Here is a 22397-nt window from a genome sequence, read left to right as displayed (position 1 = left end):
CCATCAGCCCAGAGCCCCACGCGGGGCTCGAATTCACGGACCTCGAGATCGTGACCTGAGCTGAAGTCGGACGCTTAACTGACTGAGTCACCCAGGCACCCCTAGAGTCCTCTTTTAGAGATAAATACTGAAATACGGATACGGATGAAATAATTTGGTGATTAGAGTTTGCTTCCAAGACTGCAGCAGGGAGGAAGAAGGGATAAGAGAACAGCTAAACCGAGGTCGACCGTGAGTTGGTTTTTTTGTTGAAAATGGGCTCACAATGGCTTAGGGAATCCTTATATCATTTCAGGGGTCAGAATAACAACTATTTTTTGCTCTGCTGATGAGCTGAGAATGACCTTTACATTTTTAAATGTTAGGGAAAAGTTAAAAGAAGAGTATTTCACAACATGTGAAAATTATGTGAAACTCAAATGTTAGCGTCCACAAATAAAGCTCTATTAGAACACAGCGTCACCATTTACGCACTGTCCTTGGCCGCCTTTGTGCTGCAGCAGCCGACTTGAGCAGTTGAGGCAAAGAAAAATATGGCTGTCCGTCCAAAGAATTCCCCACTTTGGCCATTTGGCAAAACACACTCCATGCCTCATCTACCCTCCTGGATGCCTTCTGCTCTGCAACTCAGAAGGTGTCTATGACATTGTGAAATGATTATTCTTCACCGAATTAATCTTGACCTTAAGTCCGGTGTCGAAACTGCAACATTAGCACATATATGGCTTGGCAGCCCCGGCTGGATTCTCATATTGAATTCTCTACCCCGAGCCGTTCTTTGATTCTCTGCACCCAGGCTGATATTCAAGCAAAATGAAACTGTATATTAAAGCTACGTACGTTTTACGTGACCCATGGCAGCTGTCTACTTGGAGATTTGTGGGACTCTCGTGAAAGCCTGCCAATTTAGACCCATTACTTGTGATTCTGAATTCTTCCATTGCAGGTGCTCGTGCGGCTCTGGGTTATCTGCTGTGCATTTCTGCTGAAGTCAGGCAAATGACCCGCTAGGAAAGAGTGCCTTGGATCCCAGCCTCCGCTCTGTGGCAGCCAGCTCTCCACGAATCCTGTCGTGTCGGTTTTCATGACAAATCCAGTCCTTCTGGGTGGGTCTCTGGGGAGTTAATTGGGCGGGGAAGAAACATGCCGTGCCCTCGGAGAAGAGCCTCGGATGGAGCCCTCTGCACCTGCCCGCTGGCCGGCGCTGGCCCTGTCGCGGCCCGCCTGTCAGAAGCGATGTGGCTCTCGCGGCAGCTGATGGTTTGGACTGTCGTGCGAGTGCTCCTAAGGGCAGAGCGTGGCTGCTGCCAGCTGGTGTCGGAGAGCATGTCAGGGCAGGCCTCGGTCATGCCCTGGTGTGGCCTCCGTCACCCCGTGGCAGGGCCTGCCCACCTGGCCCCACGCCCGGGGCGGGAGGCGTCAGGCCCGCTCTGCAGTGCGGCCAAGGAATTGCTGCGTTCTTGTCCTCCGTGGGTTGCTCCCCACTGATGCTGGCTTCAAGCCCGCGCTCTGGGGGGACAGTGCCGGCGTGTGCGTGCATGCGTGTGCCTCTCCTGACCCCCAAAGCACGGGGTGTGGAGGTTCCTGGCAGCAGCCGGCTGACTCGGCTCCTGGGGGAGCGCCGATGGAAAGCTCCAGCAGCCGTGACCGGTCCGGTTACCCAACAAGCCCGGCTCCTGCCTTTGGTGTGTCGGGAAGCCACGTAGTCTGCGTCTGGTGCCAGCCCCCCTCAGCTGGGAATTAGAGGAGATGGAGAAAATGAAGCTCGGTGGGGATCCGCCCAGCCTGGAGCAGATGAACACCCACTCAGGGCAAAACCGGAAAGGGGCCGTCTGTAAGATTTCCATAACGTTTGGATGAAGACGAAGGTGGGCCCGTTGAAACAAAAAGGCCAGGAAGCCGTGACCCTGAAAGGAGAGTAACAGCCCAAATTCTCACCGTGGCCCAGGCCCTGCTTCGTCCAGCCTTTCGCTCTTCCTGCCTCGTTTCATGCCACTTTCCCTCGCTCCCACCTTGTCTCACACTGGTCGGTTCAGCTGCTCAGACATATACAGCCTTGCGGCCTCAGGGCCTTTGCACAAGCAGCCCCTTCTGCCCGGAATGCCTCATGCCCTCCTTCTGCATCCTCTGCTTCCTCCCAGTCCTGACCTCCACCCCGCCTCTGCTCGTAGCCCACCCCTTTTCTTCCGTGAGGCCCTGGGGGAGAGTTCGCCCTGCCTCCTCCTTACAATCTCCATCAGTAATTCTGTCTCGGATTTTTTTTTCTTTTTTTTTTTTTTTTTGGACTCCGTCATAGCCCTTGATACAACTTAGCTGTTTTACTTCTTGTTTTACCTACTTAGGGTTTTTTTTTTTTTTTTAATGTTTATTTATTTTTGAGAGAGACAGAGACGGAGTGTGAGCGGGGGAGGGGAAGAGAGAGAGGGAGACGCAGAAGCCGAAGCAGGCTCCGAGCTGTCAGCTCGGAGCCCGACGCAGGGCTCGAACCCACAAACCGTGAGATCATGACCTGAGCCAAAGTAGGACGCTTAACCGACTGAGCCACCCAGGCGCCCCGTTCCGTTTGCTTACTGAAACAGCCCCTACCAACCTGGAGTCGGTGTCTCCCTGCCCCCCAGTTTCAGATCTCACCTGGGAAGCTCCTGAACAGGTTACAAACCCACAAGGAGCTTTCTGCTTCTCTTTAACTGACCCCACACGAGCCTTGGTCAGACCAGAGTTCTTATTATGGGCTAACCTATGATTTGGGCATTATTTACTATTTTAATGATCCATGAGATTTCTGTCCACTCAGAGCAGGCAGTTGTATTGGTCAGAATAGGCTGTACAAATAACCCCCAAATGTCACAAGCTTCAATCCCTGCAGAGCCCGATAGGAATGTTCTGGATTGCACGGCCCTCCAAAGAGTCATTCAAAGATCCTCCTGTCACGTGACGCTTCATCTTCAACACCCGGCCTCCCCGTTCACCACAGGTGGGCAGGAAGACACCGGACTCGCCTGGACCCCTCACCTGCTCGGTCCGCAGAGACACGGCTTACCCTCAGTCGGACAGGCGGTCCCACGGTCCCACGGGGAGACAGGGTCTGGCGTGGGGGATGCGAGATGGAACCCCCCGGCGGGCAGCCTCTTCCAACAACGGCTCTCACAAGGGGAACACGAGGGCCCCTGCCACAGTCGTGGCCCACGGGCCGTAGGAAAGAATGACCCCCACGTCTTCATGTCACCCACTTCTCACACCCCCTTGGAAGGCCCGAGTGCAGCACAAATTCCAGGCCGCCCAGAGGTGTCCACTGTGGTGGCCCTGTTTAAGGACACGAGTAGGACATCACCTGTACCTTCTGCTTCCTTTGTCTTCTGTTTCACTCTTGGCCCTTCTCTGGAAGGCCCTGGTGGCAATAGTGCCGGGACGTGGCCCTTGCTGGCTGCGCCCCACCCCTCACTCTGCGGCCCGCCCTATCCTACACGTCCTATTCGGACATATCCTGACGTCCAGCCCCGTCGGCCCCAAGAGAGCTCCATTTGGTAAATGATCCTTCTCTTTCTCCATCTCTCTCTCTCTCCTTTCTCACCCTGGCTTATACTTGGGTGCCAGGAAGAGAGCGGTCCTCCAGGACGGACTCTCAGTCATAAAGGACTGACAACACACCCCTCTGAGACACGCGCCTTTGAAGCAGGAGGTTGGTGGCGGACAGATGCGTGCAGACAGAACCGCAGGCAGCTTGACAAACCGGAGGAAAGCGCGTCAGGCTGCCAGCGGTGAGGGTCGTCCGCCTGGGGAGGAGGGCTCTTAAGTAGCAACGGGTAGCTGTTCTCTGTTTTATTCATTCATTCATTCATTCATTCATTCATTTTTGAGAGATGGCACGTACAAGAGCAGGGGAGGGACAGAGGGAGAGGGAGAGAGAATCCTAAGCAGGCTCCGTGCCCAGCACAGTGTCTGACGTGGGGCTCGATCTCACAACCATGAGACCATGACCTGAGCCAAAATCAAGAGTCGGATGCTTACGGACTGAGCCACCCAGGCACCCCGGCCCTCTGCTTTAAGATATAAGCTGCATGACTCTTCAGGTATGGTGAGGCCAGCAGATCAGGAGGTAACTGCATTGTAAACGGAGTCTGTGACCTTCAGTTCCCAAAGAAGAGGGCCACCCGGGGAAGCATCAGGGTCAGGCAGGTGGCAGAGACAGGGGACTGTGGGTAAGAGCCTTTATTGTGGTTTTTCCCACAGGAAGGAATGGACAAGGCAGGGGAAGCAGGCTTAGGATTGGCTACTCGGAATAAACTTCAGAGGGCTCTGGGGCAAAGCTGTCCCTAGTTGTCTGGTATGCCCATTTGCCATTTAGAGGGTACCTTCCCCAGTTTGTTTCTTTTGCAGTTTAAAGACTTCTCTCATGTATTTTGTAATAGCCGTTTTCAAGCACGCACAAAACAAACGAGGGTATAATATCCCCCAGCCCCAGCTATCGCCTCACCTCAGTACTTACCAACCCACGGCCAGTCTTGTTGTAACTATACCACGACCCCCTTCCCCCTTTTCCCCACACTAATTTGCAGCAAATCCTTGACAACAGAGGGTCTTTATAAATCGGATCAAGTCACTTCCTAGTTTAAAAATCTCCCACAACTTCCCGAGGCTTTGACAGTGAAAGCCTACACTGAGCATGACACTCGGAGCCCTGCTAACCACTCTGGGGTCATTTCCTCACTCGGCTCAAGCTACCGTGGTGCTTCTGTTCTCTGGACTCACTGAACCTGTCCCAACTCCATGCCTTCACCCTTGCCGTCCTGCCCTACGTCTACTCAGCTGGCTCCACCCTGGCATTCACATCTCAGCTCAGACGCCCCCACCCCTCTGAAAGGTCTTCCCAGGGGACCCATCCTGGTAGCCCCCTACCTCTAACGATACACTCTCCACTAGAAGACTCTGAAATCAGTTCACTCATTTCAAAAGTTTGCTCGTCCTAAAATTAAAGCTTCAGGGGCGCCCGGTGGCTCAGTCAGTTGGGAGTCTGACTCTTGGTCTCATCTCAGGTCTTGTTGGGCTCCGTGCTGGCCCTGAAGCCTACTAAGAAAAATAGGTAGATAGATAGATAGATAGATAGATAGATAGATACATACACAGATAATTGATAGATGATTGATAAATAGATAGACGGATAGATAGATAGGAAGATAGATAGATGGATAGATACATAGATAGATTGATGATAGATGGATAGGTAGATATATAGTAGATAGACAGATAGATGGATGATTGATAGATAATTGATAGACGGATATAAGATAGACAGATAGATAATTGATAGATGATAGATATTTAGATAGATGGATGGATAGATAGACCGATAGATCGATCGATAGATAGATAGATAGATAATAGATAGATCAAAGCTTCAGAAAAGCTTTGTTCAACATAATTTTGTTCAATGTTATTTCCCCATAAAGTGCTTGGCATATCATAAGCACTGACCATTTATGCAGTAAAAGCAAACAGAAAAGAATACAGATGAAAAGTATTAACTTTAGGGCAGTTCTAAAAAGCAAACCTTCCTGGTGCACTTACCGTCAAATTAATGGATTTAATTAAACGTCGTTTGTTAGGAAAAATACACGCGCACCAATTTACTTGCGGGGGTAGAGGGACAAAACCTCTCACCGTGCCAAGACATGCGCACCTGTGAAAGATCCTACGTGAGCTGAGTTCTGAATCCGCAAACAGAGAAAGAAAGTTCAGGATGAACTGGCTATTTTTAGTGCTTAGAGGTACCTCCCTGCTCCAGCTAATGTGAGAACCACACTCTCTCGCTCTCCATGCCTTGACATGCCAAGGGGGAGAAAGGCCTCTAAGGAGACAGGATTAATGAATTCTGAAAGGAGAAGTAGACACGGAAATTTAGTTTGCTTAAGAAAAGCCTCCATTGAAGGCGTTTGAGTATTTGAGGTCCTATTTGATAGAACTCAGATTCGACAGTGAAATTACATTGTGCGTTTAATTATTTCATATCATGTTTTAAAACAAATCTATAAAACATAATTTAAAAACATGATTTTTTAAGTGGGGAAAATCCATTCCAAAAAAAAAGAAAAAAAATCTTCTTTTCTTCCCTGTCCTGCATCCCGCACTCTGCTGTCTACACAGCCCCTACCCTCAGCCCCTAGCTTTCATCTAACCTGCCTTTAGAACTGTCTTCACAACTGAGAATCTCTTTCATCTGCCTGTAGAAATATTTTTGTGGAACGGGTGCTCAGTGCTCCCGATTGTGAGTGCGTATGCCCTTACACACAAAAAACATGTATAGTAGAAAAGTTTCGTGTTGATTAAATTTGTATTAATCCCAGGCCTTTAAACTCACTAGAAGGGAATCCTCTTAAAAAGCAAGCAACGCTCCCCATAACTGTTCTGTTGTAAGTCCACAGACTGCGAGACTGGGCCGATGTAAGGCAGGTGGCACCTACACAGCCGTGGGGCCTCCCTTCCCCCTCGGGTCGACTCTGGCTTTCCAGAAGGCCTGGGGGGACGACAGCGTACCCTCAGCCTTCTCCCACACGTCCCTCGTTTCCGAGGGCAACGACAGCATTATTAATTCAGGCACTGGCAGGAATGTGCAGGGGCTGGGGCAGGCTCCTGGCACGGAAACTCTTGGAAGACACAGCACTGAGGCAATCGGGAGACCTGGAGCTGCGTGCCGGGCAAGGAAGCCGTGGAAAAAACCTCACCTGGTTTCCTTAACTCTGTGGCTGGATTCAGGCCTCCTACCTGGATTCAAGGCCTTATGTGGCTGGGCTGGGCTGGGCTGGCCTAAGTTGTTGGGGCACAAAGGACTCTGAGGGACGCCTGGGTGGCTCAGTCGGTTACGTGTCTGCCTTTCGATCTCGGCTCAGGTCGTGACCTCCCGGTTTGTGAGTTCGAGCCCCACATCGGGCTCTGTGCTTCCAGCTCAGAGCCCAGAGCCCGCTTCGGATTCTGTGCCTCCCTCCCTCTCTCTCTGCCCCTCCCCCGCTTGTGTTTTTTTTCTCTCTCTCTCTCACACACACACACACAAAATAAATAAATAAACTTAAAAAAAAAGAAAAAGAAAGAAAGAAAGAAAGAAAGAAAGGAAGAAAGAAGGCACGTCGGTCGAGCTCTGTGGATGGCATAAGTCCAAAGACCACCTGTATGCCACATCATTTGGAACATTTTTCTGTGTGGCAGCAAAAACCCTTGACGTGATTGGCTCACTCACACCGCACACGTCTCTATGAGGTAGGATTAATATCACTTTCTACTGCGTTGAGGGAACTGAGTCACAAAGAGGTAGGAAACCTAGTGAGCTCACATGACTTAGGCAGAGGAGGAGCTGGGAATGTATCCAAAGCCCTCTGACACCAGTGTCTAAGTTCTTGACAAGCACAGAGCCAGCACAGACAGGGATAAAAAAAAACACAGACCCACACAACGTGGGTTCAGATCCTACCTCTGCTGCTCTTTAGCTGTGCGATTTTAGCAGGTTGCCAAGCTTCTCTGTGCATCAGTCACTTTAGGTATAAGCTGGGAATAATGATAGAAGCCTCCACATGGGGTTGCGTGTGCATTAAATCAGCCACTCACTACACGTGAGTGCTTCTCTGTGCCTGGGATATAGCAAGTGCTGTGTGTCCACCGCGGTCTCCCCAGAGAATGGGGGTCCCTTCCCCCACCCCTGCCAGATGGGCGACTGGGCCCCTGCACTCCAAGGCCGAGCCAGTCTGCTCTCTGAGCCCTCATTGTGCCAGAGCCATATGGGGCCAAGCCGGGCAGCCTGCCTCCAGGGCCTTGCGGAGCACTTAAGGGAATTGGCTTCCGATTTTTTCTCACCGCATCCAGGAGCTCATGGGAGGCTGCGCTGAGGGTCAGATCTGAGGCAGAAATTAGAATTAAGCCTCCTCTCCAAATGCTTGAAGCTCTGCCATTAGCTCCCCCCACCTCCTTCTCCCCTCCCCCTCCCTTCCAGCCCTCCAGCCCTCACGCCCTCCCCACCTCCCTGAAGTCCGGGGTTCTCAACGTGACCGAAAAGGCCCCTGGGAGGCTGCGGGGTCTGCAGTCTGCGAAACTGAGCGTGTGTGCGCCCACGCGAGCACGCATTTCTTGGGAAGACTTCCACAGTTAGTGTCCTGTTCTCAAAAGGGGTTTGCGATCCCCCAAACGTCAGGGACCCTGGCATTGATTCCATCGGATACGTCAATCTATTGGGCTGGGCTCTCCAGAAAAGGCCCCAAGCTGGAGTTAGGCATGCAGGGGGTAGCTGAGAAACTCCTGCGGAGAGACGGGGGCGGGGGGGCTGGGGGTGGGGAATGTTGGAGAAACAGAATTGGGGGGCAGTCAGGCAGGAGGGAAACCTACCCAGGAGCTGCTCGCTGGGGTTCTGGAGCACAGACGACTAGCAGAAGGGTCCCGTGCTGGACAGAAGCGCTGGGCCCCTGGACCACATGTTGGCCTCCGCAGTCCTAAGCAGAGTAGGGCCAGGTTTGAAAGCTGAGGTCTATCCTGAAGGACCCGTCACCCTGCCATGCTCATTGTGGCCGGGGCCTGAGCCCTTCCTGGAAGGGGGTCTGGGCGGTACCTCCCGGTGCCCTTTACATGCCCTGGGTAGCCACTGCACCCAGCTTCTGGCCCGTCCTCCTCACCGTCCATCACACTTGCCCAGGTAGATCCAGATCCAAGTGGCCCAGCCTAAGCCACACCAGGGGCCCCTCGCCCTTGACCTAGGAAATAGGAGTCCCTGAACTTGACCTGCGGAAGAGAGCCAGAGGGATGTTGGACAGGAGAAGCAAGGGAAGTCTTTATCTCATGAATGGATTATATGCATGATGGTTGTTTAAAATTTGGGAACATTTTCTCGCGGAAATCCTATTAGAAATGGTTCCCCGGGCTCATTTGCAAAAACCTATTAAATTCTTAGCTAGGTTTCAATAATAGGAAGGGTCATCCTGAGGTCGGAGGCCGGAAAGACCCCCACCCCCACCCCCATCCCACCTCTGGGTTGTCCGGGGAATCCTGCAGCAGCGGAGGAAAAGGAAAAATCTGCCAGCATCAGGGGGCAGAGGCAGTCTGAAGGAATCCAGGCTGGCAAGGGCGTCCCAGGACTTCCGCAGTAAAGGGAGAGGGGCTTAGCTGTAGAGAGACAGAACCCAGGGATGCGGAGACCCCCGGGATATGCGGCAGGTTGGGGGGGGGGGGGGATCCTGCAGCAAAGGCACGCTGCTCTGTGCAGTGAGGTTACGCCGCCTCTTTACTAACAGGGTTTCTTGCCTGCCATCAGCCCAGGCCTCTTTGCGATCACCCTCCCGGAAAGGCTCAGCCTGGCTGGAAGGAGCCAAAGCGGCCTCCAGCAAGCTCTTGGTTAACCTCTGCGATGCCGGGCTTCTCCTCCCAGAGCGCCCGCAGCGGCAGAGCGCGCCCGAGGGGGACGTTCCGAAAGCGGCCACTAGAGGGCGCGTCCGCCCTTCCCTACTCCGGGAGCGTCCGAGAGGGCGCGGGTGGGGAAACCCTTGGTTGTCATGGCCCTTTAATGAGAAGGCTGTTCCCAAAGTGCCCTCCTCCCAAGGAAAGCTCCAGGCTTCTATTAAACGGAACAGCTTGGGGGGTGGGTGATGGGTATTGAGGAGGGCACCTTTTGGGATGAGCACTGGGTGTTGTATGGAAACCAATTTGACAATAAATTGCATATATTGAATAAATAAATAAATAAATCAAGGGAACAGCTTATTTATCCTCTAACATGAGGAAGCTTCCATACAGCATCAATTAAACACGCTTAATGTGACCAGAGCGGGAAAACAGCTAACGGATAGAATGAAGGGTTGTTACCATTTTGAAACATCAAACCACCCATTTCGGTCTCCAGGGCGTGTAGACCAGCTCCGGGATGGGTCTCAAGTTTGCCTATATGCCGCCGAGTCCTGTCCCCTCCTCAGACAGGCTGAAGCTTGGGGGGCTTGCCTGGGTATGGTGTCCAGATCCTCCAGACCTGTCGAGTAGCCTTGCTTCGTACCGATTTTTCTTATTAGTACGCACATTGTCAGCACCTTCGTTACAATGTGGGCGCCACTGGTGATATTTTCTACACTGTTGACCTAATGTGTAGGACAGATTCTGGAAGGTTCCATCGTCCGGACCAAAGTAGGTCCACATTGAATAAATATGTTCCCAGGTGTGGGGTGTTCAAGGAGCACACGATGCGCCAAGTGAACGGAAATCTCAAGCAAGAGCCCCAGTTCTAAATTCTGAACTGCCGGAGGGATGGGTCAGACACAGGATGCCATTAAGGTTGTGGCTTAGTAACTAACCAGAGGGTGAGGAAAGGTGCTTAGGAGAAATGCCCCTCTTTCCTTGGTTCCAAAAATAGCGGTTTCCTAAGCAGCTGACCTGCTTTTATCTCAACATTCATCCGTTTCCCTTTTCTGTTTACTCCTGGTGCCCGGCTTTGTGGCCCTTTGGAAGGAAGTCTGTCAACCGGCTCGGTAAACTTTGTATTTTTCCTCACCTCACTCCTGGCTCCTTGTTACGTCTCCATTCTTTGTTTTTTTTCTCCTGCTCTTGTTTTTAGTGTGTATGAAGCTTATAGCTTGTGTCTCTTTTGTAAACTGCCTTAAATCCTTTGTGGAACAGAGCAAATGGCAAATAAAATAAAACAGACATCAGATACGTTCTTTCTGTGGCATGGCACCAGGCCGAAGTGTGCATGAATGTTTGTTACCTGTGATCCTAGGCAGGAAGGGAGACTTTTAACGTTCTCTGCCAGACTGCCTGACTGGTGACATGTTCCAATAACTTTCCACTTCCTATCACCCTTAATTTGCTTACCCTGTTACTTGGACACCTCCAAGTCGCGTCTTCTAGACTTTTCTCTTTTGTATGTCATACCCAACCTCACTTTTCTGATTTTCTAATTTCAGAAAGTATATTCTAACGTCTCGGACGGCTGAAGCAACAGATTCGTTGTTTAAAAAAAATTCACTTTGGAGCGCCTGGGTGGCGCAGTTGGTTAAGCGTCCGACTTCAGCCAGGTCACGATCTTGCGGTCTGTGAGTTCGAGCCCCGCGTCGGGCTCTGGGCTGATGGCTCGGAGCCTGGAGCCTGTTTCCGCTTCTGTGTCTCCCTCTCTCTCTGCCCCTCCCCCGTTCATGCTTTGTCTCTCTCTGTCCCAAAAAATAAATAAATGTTAAAAAAAATAAAAAAATAAAAAAATAAAAAAAATTCACTTTGGTTTACGCATTTAAACTTTTTTTTTTTCTTCTCTCTCTCAGAAGACCTAAGTAATGCAAACCAGCAATATCATTTCGCCAAGCCGGCTGGTCCCTTTGAAACGGATTAAGAAGCGAAGAGAAAGTCACAGCGGTTTGTCTCAAAAACTCAGATACTCCCAAAGCAATACACGTTTTGGCTGCTGGTGTTGCTGTTACAAGGATTGGTAGCCTTTTTGAAGGCCTCCTTTCCTGAATCTCAAAGGTTTGACCCCAAACTGGACACAATAGGTGCTCAACACTGTTTGGTAAATGAACGCATGAGTTAGCACAGCCTAACCAAGATGCAGGGCAGGAATGAATGAGTCCCCTGGGTCGGGCCTGGGTAGTTCCATTACCCGGGTCCTCGAGTGGGACTGACTGACTTTCAGTGATGTGAGCATTTGCTGCACTGGTGTTGCTGCGGTTTTCTTGAGGAGGAAGGGACTGGGCCAGAAAAGGCTGGTCTCTGGAAAAGGCAGCTTTGAAGGAGAAAGCCTTGGTGGACAAGGAAAGCTTTTTCCCTTCTCTCCCCCATCACCTCCCCTCCCTCAAGTGTTAGCAACTTGCCATGTGAATGCCAGCAATGAAACCCCACCGTCCTGATCCCACAGTCCCTTCTTTCCCAGGCTCGCTTCTGAATGTCTGTCCTGAGAGGCTTTTTCTTTTTTTCTTATTTTATTTTATTTTTTTCCTGAGAGGTTTTTCATTTCTGAAGGTGTTATGTCATTGGCCAGGCCTAAAAATTCAAGAGAACAGAGAGGGTAATTAGTCTGCGGGTTTGGGCTGGGTAAACAACCGATTTCTCTAATTCGGGTCAAAAGGTGCATGTACCGAGGACGCACATTTTTACCGAAAGAAATTCATTTATGTTAGAAAATCCCACCAGTTGGTCTTTTTTCGACTCCGCAGATGCGTCTCATTCTCTCTGGCTCCTGCTTCTTTTGGTTTTACTCTGACTCCTTTTTTTAGGACTCTGAAACATCCCAGTGTTGTGGGGCCGGGCTTTACAAGAAGCAGACAGTGCTTGGTGAAGGGGGGCCTCTCAGCAAGCTGGAAACATTTACTTTCCTAACCAGCTTCCCTCCCTGCCAAGGAATCCGCGAGCCTGGCGAAATGCTTTCCCTACTATGTTTACAAAGCACTAAATTTTCGAAGTCATTAATTCCCTTCATAAAGAAAGGGCCTAATGGAGTTTTCTATTAGTCATTGAGATAGCGGTTGTAACCCTGAAAGATCCAGAAAGCAATAAGGAGCCTAAATTGAAGCGGGTGTAAGGTGGCGGGGGGGGGGGGGGGGCAGCAAAATCAGTTCTCTTTTTTCACCGTCAGATTTCTCCGGCTCTAGAGGGAAATATTTTGAATGTCTTCATCGCTACCTCACACATGTGTTTATTTTGTTTTCCTTTTCAGAACATTGGGAAGTGTTGTTGTGTAGACACAGACCTAGTCCCCCTCCAAGCATGTGTTTCTCAAAGGAAGCTTCTTTGTCCCGAGGGTTCTGGCTAACTGTGTCCGGAACGGAGCACCCCGCATGGGGGAAGGGAGAAGGGGGGAGGCTCAGGGTCTCAGCCCCGAGGGGCAGGCACCAGAACAGAGGTGCTGGCTGGTGTGCCCAGAGGGCCAGCAGAAAGGCCCAGTGCTCCAACTCTCCTTGGAATCCAGGCTTCTGGGGAGACCGTTAACCCTTTCAGGGCCTTAACCCTGCAGGGACGCCCTCCTGTTCCGAGCCCCTGCTTGGCCATCTCTGGGTGGGCTCTGGGGGAAGGAGAGGGGATGCTATTCTTGGTCAGGGCACTGCTCCCTGCACAGCCCAGACCCCAGGGCCTTAACAGGGCCCTCCACAACTCCCCGATGATGAGTCCGGTAAAGATTCCTACGGACTTCGGCATAGATTTGTTTTCTAGAGAATGTCCTGAGACTCCAAATGGCTCTCAGAAGTGTCACCGTGGCCAGAGAATCCACTGGAAGCTGTGTCGGCGGGGAAAGCGGGAGTTTTCAAAATAGGGCCCACAGACCTCCCACATCAAAATCACCGGCAAAGCTTGTTAAAAATACAGACTCTCCCCCACCGCGACCACCACCAGCACTGCCCGCTACAAACTCAGAATTTCTCCGGAGGGTAGGGGGGAATGGCAGGAAAGACCAGGAAGGGTTCCTGCACCTGCCTCTGAGCCCCTGAGGCATGCAGGCCTCTTGGCCTCCTGTGATGGTCCCCGAAGGCTTTCTCTCCAGGTATAGAAATACTGGGCTCCCATGGGAGAGGGCATGCCCGAAGGCCACAGGGGACCCCCAAGGCACGCTGTCCCCATGGAGCAGTCAGCAGGTTGTGCCTGCCAGCCTTCTGGACTCTGAATCTTCTTGCGCACATTGGTGTCTTCACCTCAGTGCTCCCGGGTAGAATCCAAGAGAGTATTAGAGTCTCTCCATAAAGTGCTTACGAGTGTGGATTTCAGTTACCCTGGAGATGGCTTTTGTCCCCCCGGGGCTGCCTGTTTGGCATGTGGGCCTGGCCCTATCCTATTCACATTCCTAGAGAGACACTGCGGGAGCCATATTGGGTGGAAGAAATTTACAGACAGGCACGGGGATCAGGGATGCCTGTAGCAAAAAGAATTCCCAACCTCTGACTATCGGATGCACCCGGGGCATGTTGGCCACTGTAGCACCCACGTGGGACCCACCTCCTCCGGAGGCTTTCAAAGATGCTGGGATTTTCTTCTTGTGTTCGTCTTTCCTCTGTGCCAAGCCTTTAGAGGCAAGGAGCCAGGAGCCAGATCCTGGCCCTGCCTTTTATAGATATGCGATCTTGGGTACATTAGTCTCCTCCTCTGAGCCACAGATGGCCTTACCTGCAAAACAGAAAAAATAATAATAGTCATGATGTTCCTGCGGCATCAATGAGATGAAATCTCATATCAAGTGCTTGGCTGGTGCTTCAGCGGATCTATTCCTCCCCTGCCTGCCGGCAGCATCCTTGCTGGGTGTCCACACCAGGAACTTGGGCGTGTACCTGCACATTCAGAGAAATGGGGTCAGGGAACCATTTGAACTGCCTAAGTTCCACCAGTGATCTGTCGTGCCCTGATAGTTAGTTGCTCCTGATGTTGAGCGGAGATAATTATCGCTCGATTCTCAAAGCAACAAGTTGCCCGGTCTGTCAATGAGACCCCCCATCGAGACATATGATCCCCCAAGCTAGGGGTGGAGGTTGCCAGAGCTGCCTTGCTTCTCAGATTTTCTTCTGAGCCCCCCCCATGCTGGGGGTGGCTCTGAGCGCGGTAAATATTTATGCACATGTCTTGCGTAACTATCATGGATCTGGGTGCACCAGGAGCCATGGAGAAACACGCTGGCACCTAAGGGTCCCAGCTTCGAGAGACAGCGTTGAGGCCAAAGATGGGGAGTCTGCTGGCTACCGATGGCTGTCAGGTAGCAGAATCCTGCGGTCTGTTCATTGTCTTGGAAACAAATTCTTGAATTGGGAGGAAGAGAAAGCAACGGTAATTAAAGCTTTCCTTGGGCAGAGCTTCCCAGTGAAGGGAATTGGCACATTTCTTGTGTGCCCATTAAGCTCCAGGCGCTAGGCTAAGAACCTCGCATGCATTGAATGTTTTAATCCTTACAACAGCCAGAGAAGGGACTGAGGTTGTCACCAAGAAACAGAGGTCAGAGAGGTTAAATAGTGTCCTCAGAGTTTTACAGCTACTCAGCGCCGGAACCAGGGGACGAAGCCAGGGTTGGGCCCTGTACCAATGGAGAAAGGGAACCAGTCCTGCTCTTTTTAACCCTGAAGCCTTGCCGGTGACATGCTCTCGGAGACTGGCTATCCTTGAGACCAGGGAGAAGGCTCCTGTCTCCAGGGAATGCCTCCGAGCTTCCCAACGAGGTCGATGCTAAACCCCTTCCTGATGCCTCGTGGATGCCCACTGGGAAAATATGTTCTGTGCTGTCTCAAAAGATGTATATATTAAGACTCAAGGGAATGGAAAGACATCAGAGACAAAAGAAAATAGATGCGGGATTGAGGTACTGTGCTACCTCCAGGCAGAGAGAGAGGAAGCCCACCCTACCTTCATCTTCAAGCCCCGCCCATTTGCAGGCACTGTCCCTCTGCTTCGCACACAGACCTCTGGATCCACCGGCCACCGCAGGCCCTTCCGCCCTCTGTTCCCTGGATCGCCGGCAGCCACATTTACTTCTGGAAGTTCCTCCTTACCTGGGTCGGCGCCTCGGCTCTTCAGATGCAGCCAGACTGGCACAGCCTGCTTCTTCTCACCCGGTCCTACTCCTTCTGGACGACCTCATAATTGCACGTGTGGACACTCGTCCCTTCCGCGAACGGTGAGCTCCGCCGAGGCGCTCCAAGGGTTGTCGTCCAAGGGTTGGCCCACGGAAGGCACGCAACAAACGCTAAATGGCAGGCTGAACGAAGGGATGGCGGCCTGGGAATAGAAACTTCGTGCCTCCGATCCACATTCCCAGACAGAAGGATCTGTCCGGTCACTGTTTTCGTTGCAGCCGGAATGCGATACTTTCTTATTCAGAGATAGTCAGGACGACCTTGTTCCCTGAGATGGTAAACAAGGTTACGCCGCCTCGTGGAGAGCTCCTAGGGAATAACCAGTAACTAAGCAGTGGTCGAATGCTCACAGGATCATTGAAAAAATGAGACGAAGAGGGCCTCTAGAATTCAAAGACAATAAACAGCGCTGGAAAACTATTTTTTAGATTTCCGAGCAAGTGTTTCAGTAGCTCCTGGGACAATTCACTTCACTTTGTAAGAGTCACTTCAGTAACTCAAAAGCATTCACTGAGCACCTCCCGAGTGCTTGAAGCTACGGGGGAAATTAAGATCTTCTACATAGAAAGTGCTTTATGGCCCTCAGCACATGTCGCGGAACACTTCTGTGTTTCTCGGCGTCATCACGAGGTGGGCTGAACGGCGGCTGCAGAAGGTGCCCCTGTCCTAACACCTGCAGCGAATGTGTGACCTCACATGGTCAAAGGGACCTTGCAGATGTGATTACACGGAGGGTCCTGAGGTGGGGAGAACACCCTGACTTATCTGGGTGGACTCAGTGTCATCACCAGGGTCCTTATAAGGGGGAGAGAGGAGGGTCAGGGTCAGTCATAGGGGATGAGACAAGAGAAGCCCATGGTTGGGAGGTTGGAGCCATGTGGCCAGGAACCGAGGGAAATGGGCAGCCTCCAGAAACTGAAAAGGGCGAGGAAAGGATTGTCTCCCAGAACATCCGGAAGGAGTATAGTCTTGCTGATACGTCCATTTTAGACTTTTAGGTTTGTGTCATTTATTACACGCGTCTTTACAACAGAGATAAGGATAGTCCTTACCTCGTGGGCTCTGCCGTTAGATGATACGTGACAGAGGTCCAGAACAGCGCCAGGCACGTGGCCATTTAGTCAGCTGTCGTTATGATAGAATTCTTATTTTTTGTTCTTTATTTGGGAGATCTTCCGCCGTGGGGTAGGCAGACCCCCTTCGTATTCATAAAACGAACCAGTATTAAGTCCTCGCCAGACCCCAGGTCCTCAGTAACCCTGGGGACCAGAGAGAAATTGAATGGCCTTTCTGACCTCAGGGGCTCCTGGCAGGCAGGGAAGGCAGGCAGCTTAACATGAAGGCCAGCACGGGGTGACAGGACTCAGTTAGGGGCATGCCCAGGATTGGGAGTCCAGAGGGAGGATCTCTGGTGGGAAGCAGGGTGACTGGGGAGGTCCCTCTAATGAAGGAAGCCTTGAGCCAAGAACTGTAGACAGCAGAGGCTGTCAGGCAGGCAAGAGGAGGGGTTTAGGTATATTGCAGGCGGAGGGACCAGAGGGAGCCGTGCACGGAGGCAGCCCTCTAGAGAAGAAGGGTTGGACAGCTGCCCAAGATCCCACACCGAGACTCAAACCCAGACCTTCTGCCCTAGCCCTGTCTGCTGCCCTGGGGATACTCTGCATGCACGTGACCTAGCTGCTGGCAGGCCTCAAGGACAGCATGGTTTACCCAGAGACGACTGGATACAGGATAAGGACACAAGGTAAAACAACCATATTTGAGAAAGCTTAAGAATAAATGGGGGCGAAATTCCGCCAGGAAGGTGTAAAAGAACCAGATTTGGGAAGAAGTAAAGAGGGAAGAACATGAGTTGGACCCAAAGGGTGGGTAGGATATGGACGGTCGGGGGCGGCGGGTGAGGGAAGTACCTTCTCAGCATCACGGAGGCCAGTTCTCCCGAGGCAGGCCACTGGGCGAGCGTGGGGACTAGCCACAGGAACCCAGAAGGCAAGGATGACGGGCTAGCTGTAGAAAGTCATGTGGGGCCTTGAAAGCTCGTCCCAGACAACACTTTATTCGGAGCGTATTTGGGGAGTCTGCTGAAGGGTCCTTTGAGTAGTAGGAAGCGATCGGTGTATCAGACACACTAACGGGTCTGCCTCCAAGACGGGACTTACCTTTCTGTCCCCAGCATGGTACGTGTTCCTCCGTTATTTGTTGACCTGAACGGAGATTTGTAGGATGGATAGGAAGGCAGGGGGGAAATCTGGTTTCTGATCTAAATGCTACTTATAACTGAGTATAACTGACTATTGACTCAGTTGTTGAAACAGGAGCTGAAAACGGGATTTCGGCACCGGATTCCGATGGTAAGACGCAAAGCCTTCTCTGTCTTCTGAGCCTTAGCACAGTATGATTCCTGGCCACGCCGACCCCGCACGTGGGGAGTTGCCGAGCAAAATGGGTGCTGGGCTGCCAAGAGTGCCCAAAACTGTGCACCAGAAGTAATGGTAACAATAGGACATGTAGAATGCTAACAAACTGCTGGCAAGTAGAATGGATAGCAGGGACCACAACTTGAACTTGGGTGAAACGAGGCGCACTTCGATTCAGACAACCGAATGACGGCGACGCACCCTAGCCTCGGGAACGGCTGGAGCAGGGACCCAAATTCAGACAGAACCTTCCAGCCACTTCTGCCACATGCTTCTCTCTGCATGTTAGCTTCACTGTCACCAAAAGGTAGTGGATCTTTTCCTCCCGGACGTGGGGGACACGACCACCAGCGGCGTCCAGGCTCTTCTCTCCCTCCCAGTGAGGACCCCTCTCCTCCACCAGCTGCAGTTCCGATGAATGTCAGGGAGGGACCGTCTCCAACGTCCTCCCCTCAAGGGGACTGAGGCCAGGGAGGCAGAGTCACAGAAAGGGATGACAGCCCCATTTTGGTCCAAGCGGCTGGCGTCGGGGGACACAACAGGTAGTTTCATCAAAGAAGGGCTTGGGTAGCGAGAACACTAAGGCACTATTCCGGGCCGGCAAGCCAGCTTCAGGATTCGCACAACAGCTTGTGGCAAAGCTAGGCCTGGAAGGGTTCTGTTCTCTTTCGGGCATCACAGCCTGTGTTCCCAGGTCATCCCGTCTGGCCTCTGATTCCTGGCGAATCCAGGAGAACTCACTTATCCCTTCACTGGAGTCAGTCTCGGCTCTCTCCCCAACTTCCCTCTGCATGGGGTCCTCTGAAGTTCCCGGTGCCTGCAGTTCAAAATTCAACTTTGGGGGCGCTTGGGTGGCTCAGCCGGTTAAGCGGCTGGCTTTGGCTCAGGTCATGACCTCACGGTTCATGAGTTCGAGCCCTGTGTCAGGCTCTGTGCTGACAGCTCAGAGCCTGGAGCCTGCTTCGGATTCTGTGTCTCCCCCTCTCTCTGCCCCTCCCCCACTTGTGTGCATGCACTCTCTCTCTCTCTCTCTGTCAAAAATAAATAAATAAACATTTTTTAAAAATTCAGCTTTACCATCATGTTAACATTATGTCAGGTAGGCACAGCATTGAGAGAGACATATCACGGCCTAACGTTCTTGTCAAAGACTCACGACATCCTACAGCTTAAAAATGTAAGGTGTGTGTGGGTGAAATCAGATTAGGTCGCCCTCAACTGTTCATCAGAAGTTGACAGACACCGGCCCTAATGACTACGAATTTTACATCCGCGGTGACCGATCGGGTCATTGGTCATTGCCCTGACAGTGGTGAAACCTTAGCCGTGGGCGAGCTTACTTGTTGAGAAAAAGGCCTTTCGATGGGTGAAATGTTGACTTAATTTAGCGATAGTGCAATTGTATCTGCACATCCTGCCTTCAGCTGTTGTTAAGACCAGAGGCCGCCCGACTGGTTGCATTTTTGTTTCAAATCCTCCTGCACCACTGATCCTGAGTTGACCCCAGCCAGATTCTAGAGCATCAGAATCTAGCCCCCACTTGTTTGTCACTGGCCCCCACGGCCAGCACTGGCTTTTCTGGGCTGTGTCATCTGCTGTGATACCCTGAGCTCAGCCTCGAAGGCCACCCTCTAACTGTGGGTCAGCCAAGCCCACAGCCTCCTTGGGGGACTCAGCAATGACAGAACCTGCCTGTGGCTAAAGTGTGCTATGTTTTTCTTAAGGGAGGCTATTTAAAACAGAAGCCTTAATTTTCTGGTTAGCTGCCCAATAGAAGTTCCATCCGTCCTTGATTGTCAGATAGCTGACTGCTATTACCCGGGCTAGTTATCACTTAGAGAAACGGAGAAGGTGGGTTCATTGCACCCGGAGACAAACTCTGTCCCTTGGCCCCCGGGGTGCATCCTGGGCCTCCGCCCGGCGGAGAGCAGAGCTCATCCACTTCCCCTGCCCCCGAGTGTCATCCTGATGTGCAGAGGAGAGTGAGTTCATGCATTGAGAACCCACCCCTGCATGTAAGAGCAAACCAGTTGGCTCTGGTGGAGCAGGCTGGGGGTCCGGGAAGCTGCACTGGCGTGGGGCTTCAAGCAGCAATCTGGCCAAAGGTCCCCTGGTGGCCTGAAGGAAACTGCATGTAAGTAAGCCCTGCACTGAAAACAACAGAGCCTTGAGGCCGGTGGTTTATTGGGTGTTTCCAGTAAAGATGCAGAGCCCGAGGCCTCCCAGTGGAATCCCTGGCACAGTAACCCGGCACACATTTATCTGGCCACATTTGCACTTTTAAGCACTTGGGGATATCCAGAAAAGGGGCCGGTGTGCCTTTCCAAGCACCACGGCCGCCTGCCTCGGAAATCAAAGCTGCATGGTCAGATTCAGATGGGAGGAGCCACAGTGCTCAGCCAGAAGCATTAAAGGCTCGGAACGGAATGGCTCCTCAGCTGCAGGCAAAAGTGTGCTTTTTCTTAAACCACGAACCTGGAATGTGCCCTCTGATGATGATTACAGGCCAAATCAACACCCAAGTGATGGAAACCAGGCCCACGCTCTGCTCGCGGTGTCCAGACCGGGACAGCTGCGTCCTAATGGGATCCAGAAGCCCTACCCTGCTCGCTAGCAGGCCCTCGGGGGAGGGGGCACCCAGGCGCTGTTCTGAAGGGCTGCTTGCCAGCGCGGGGGCTCAGCAGGTGTGCACCAGAGTCAGCCCCATCCCGCACAGGGACACCTTGCAGGGCGACAGGAAGGGGCTGTGGTGCTGGAGTCAGCCCATCTGGACAGAGCTCTTCCCCCCCGCAGCTCAAACCATGACCTATCTGCCTGCAAATCTCTCACAACCACAAAACTACACCTGGAAAGGCAGGGAAAGCTTGCTCTCTTTGCACTTGGTGGAAAGGATGTTTCTATATGATACGTAAGGAGGCCCCATGATAAGGCACTCACGACAACAGAAGATCGGATGGATAGACAGAGAAGGTGATGGGCTCCTGCCCTCTACACCCACCTCCCCTGGCCATTCCGCCTAACTCATTACAGCACACGCCCACCTTTTATGGGACTGAGCTCCGGGGGCCCTACTTGGGAATTTACTCTATTTAGTAATCCAAATCATGCATAGAAAAATGCCAAGCATACAGAAGTCCCTCCACTTGCTGCCAGGGCCACTTTGGTGAGATAAAGCCCTGGTGAGATGCTGCTGTCACAGACATTTATACCTTAAGGAGCTTACATTAAAAAAAAATTTTTTTTTTAATGTTTATTTTTGACAGAGAGAGAAAGACAGAGCATGAGTAGGGGAGGGGCAGAGAGATTGGGAGACACAGAATGGGAAGCAGGCTCCAGGCTCCAAGCTGTCAGCCCAGAGCCCGATGCGGGGCTCGAACTCACAGACCGTGAGATCATGACCTGAGCCGAAGTCGGACGTTCAACCGACCGAGCCACCCAGGCGCCCCAGGAGCTTACATTTTAAATGCCCACGGGTCACTGTCACCTATCAGCGGTCCCCCAAGTAGAGGCTCAACAGGTAAAGGTGTGCATGGGGTCCTGGTAATGATGTTTGGTCCCTCACAGAGCTGAAGGGTACAGAGATGGTTTAACAGAGAAGTCAGGGCAGAACATGTGCTCGGGTCCCCACAGGACGGCAGACCCAGACTTGCCCTTGTTAATAAGCTGCCGCCTCACACAGCTCTGGGGAGGGTATGTGGCTGATGCTTAATTGTCCACCATTTTGGATGGCATCTGAGGCAAAGGCACCAGATCCAGCTGTTCCTTCCAACACCATCTTCCCCATCACCATTACTGGAACCATTGGTCCTAAGAAATGAAGCATTCTTGGAAGGTTGGATTCTTGAGAGGCTGGAGACGTGCTCATCCCTAATCTTGCTACGTGTTATTGTCAACGACATTCTCGGGTGTCATGGAGCTACAATTCCTGAACAAGAAAGAATAGTATCTTCTCAACGGCTTCAGCCCAGAAGATGAACTTGAAGAGGAGACATCCAAGTATGGAGGGGGTAGGGGGGAGGTACCAATTTTCCACATTTAATATTATTCGGGCTTTCCGGGAAAGAAATCATGGTACAGTTGAGACCTGGCCACACTCTCAGAGGAAGTTTTCATCACTACCTAGAGCCCTGGTCTCTTTAAAGGGGCAGAACTCTCCAGATGTTACTACAAGGCTGCTGTGATCTTCCTCGGGTCACCCCACAAGCAGACAAGTCAACAAACCCACTCCTCACAAACATAATTGTGTGAACTTCACCCTGCCCTCCAGCTTCACCCACGGGAAGTGCACTCCAGAATATACTGGAATATTCCAGAACTTCCTGAGAATTCTAGAATACCTGTGCTCTCCCACTAGGCCTGCCCAGTTCTCTGCTCCAGAGCACGTGCAGGTTTTACACTCTCCCACTTACAGGTTCTTCCCCTACATGAACTG

The 22397-nt window shown here is 51.9% G+C and overlaps 1 long non-coding RNA gene across 2 annotated transcripts; it reads right to left on the bottom strand.

Moving 5' to 3' along the window:
• Positions 1-225: 225 nt before the first annotated feature.
• On the bottom strand, positions 226-9332 carry LOC122481143. 2 transcript variants are annotated; one of them, XR_006296768.1, is made up of 4 exons: positions 8998-9332; positions 8649-8754; positions 8365-8468; positions 226-1907 (listed from the first exon to the last, which is right to left on the bottom strand). It is a non-coding gene; the product is annotated as an uncharacterized LOC122481143 (long non-coding RNA). The 2 variants fall into 2 exon arrangements; XR_006296767.1 differs by having other exon boundaries at positions 8365-8754.
• Between the last annotated feature and the right edge of the window lie 13065 nt (positions 9333-22397).

This window comes from Prionailurus bengalensis, chromosome A1, assembly GCF_016509475.1.
Source record: "Prionailurus bengalensis isolate Pbe53 chromosome A1, Fcat_Pben_1.1_paternal_pri, whole genome shotgun sequence".
Taxonomy (NCBI): Eukaryota; Metazoa; Chordata; class Mammalia; order Carnivora; family Felidae; genus Prionailurus; species Prionailurus bengalensis.
The sequence above is the reverse complement of the archived record's forward strand: the minus strand, read 5'-3'. Positions and strand labels throughout refer to the sequence as shown.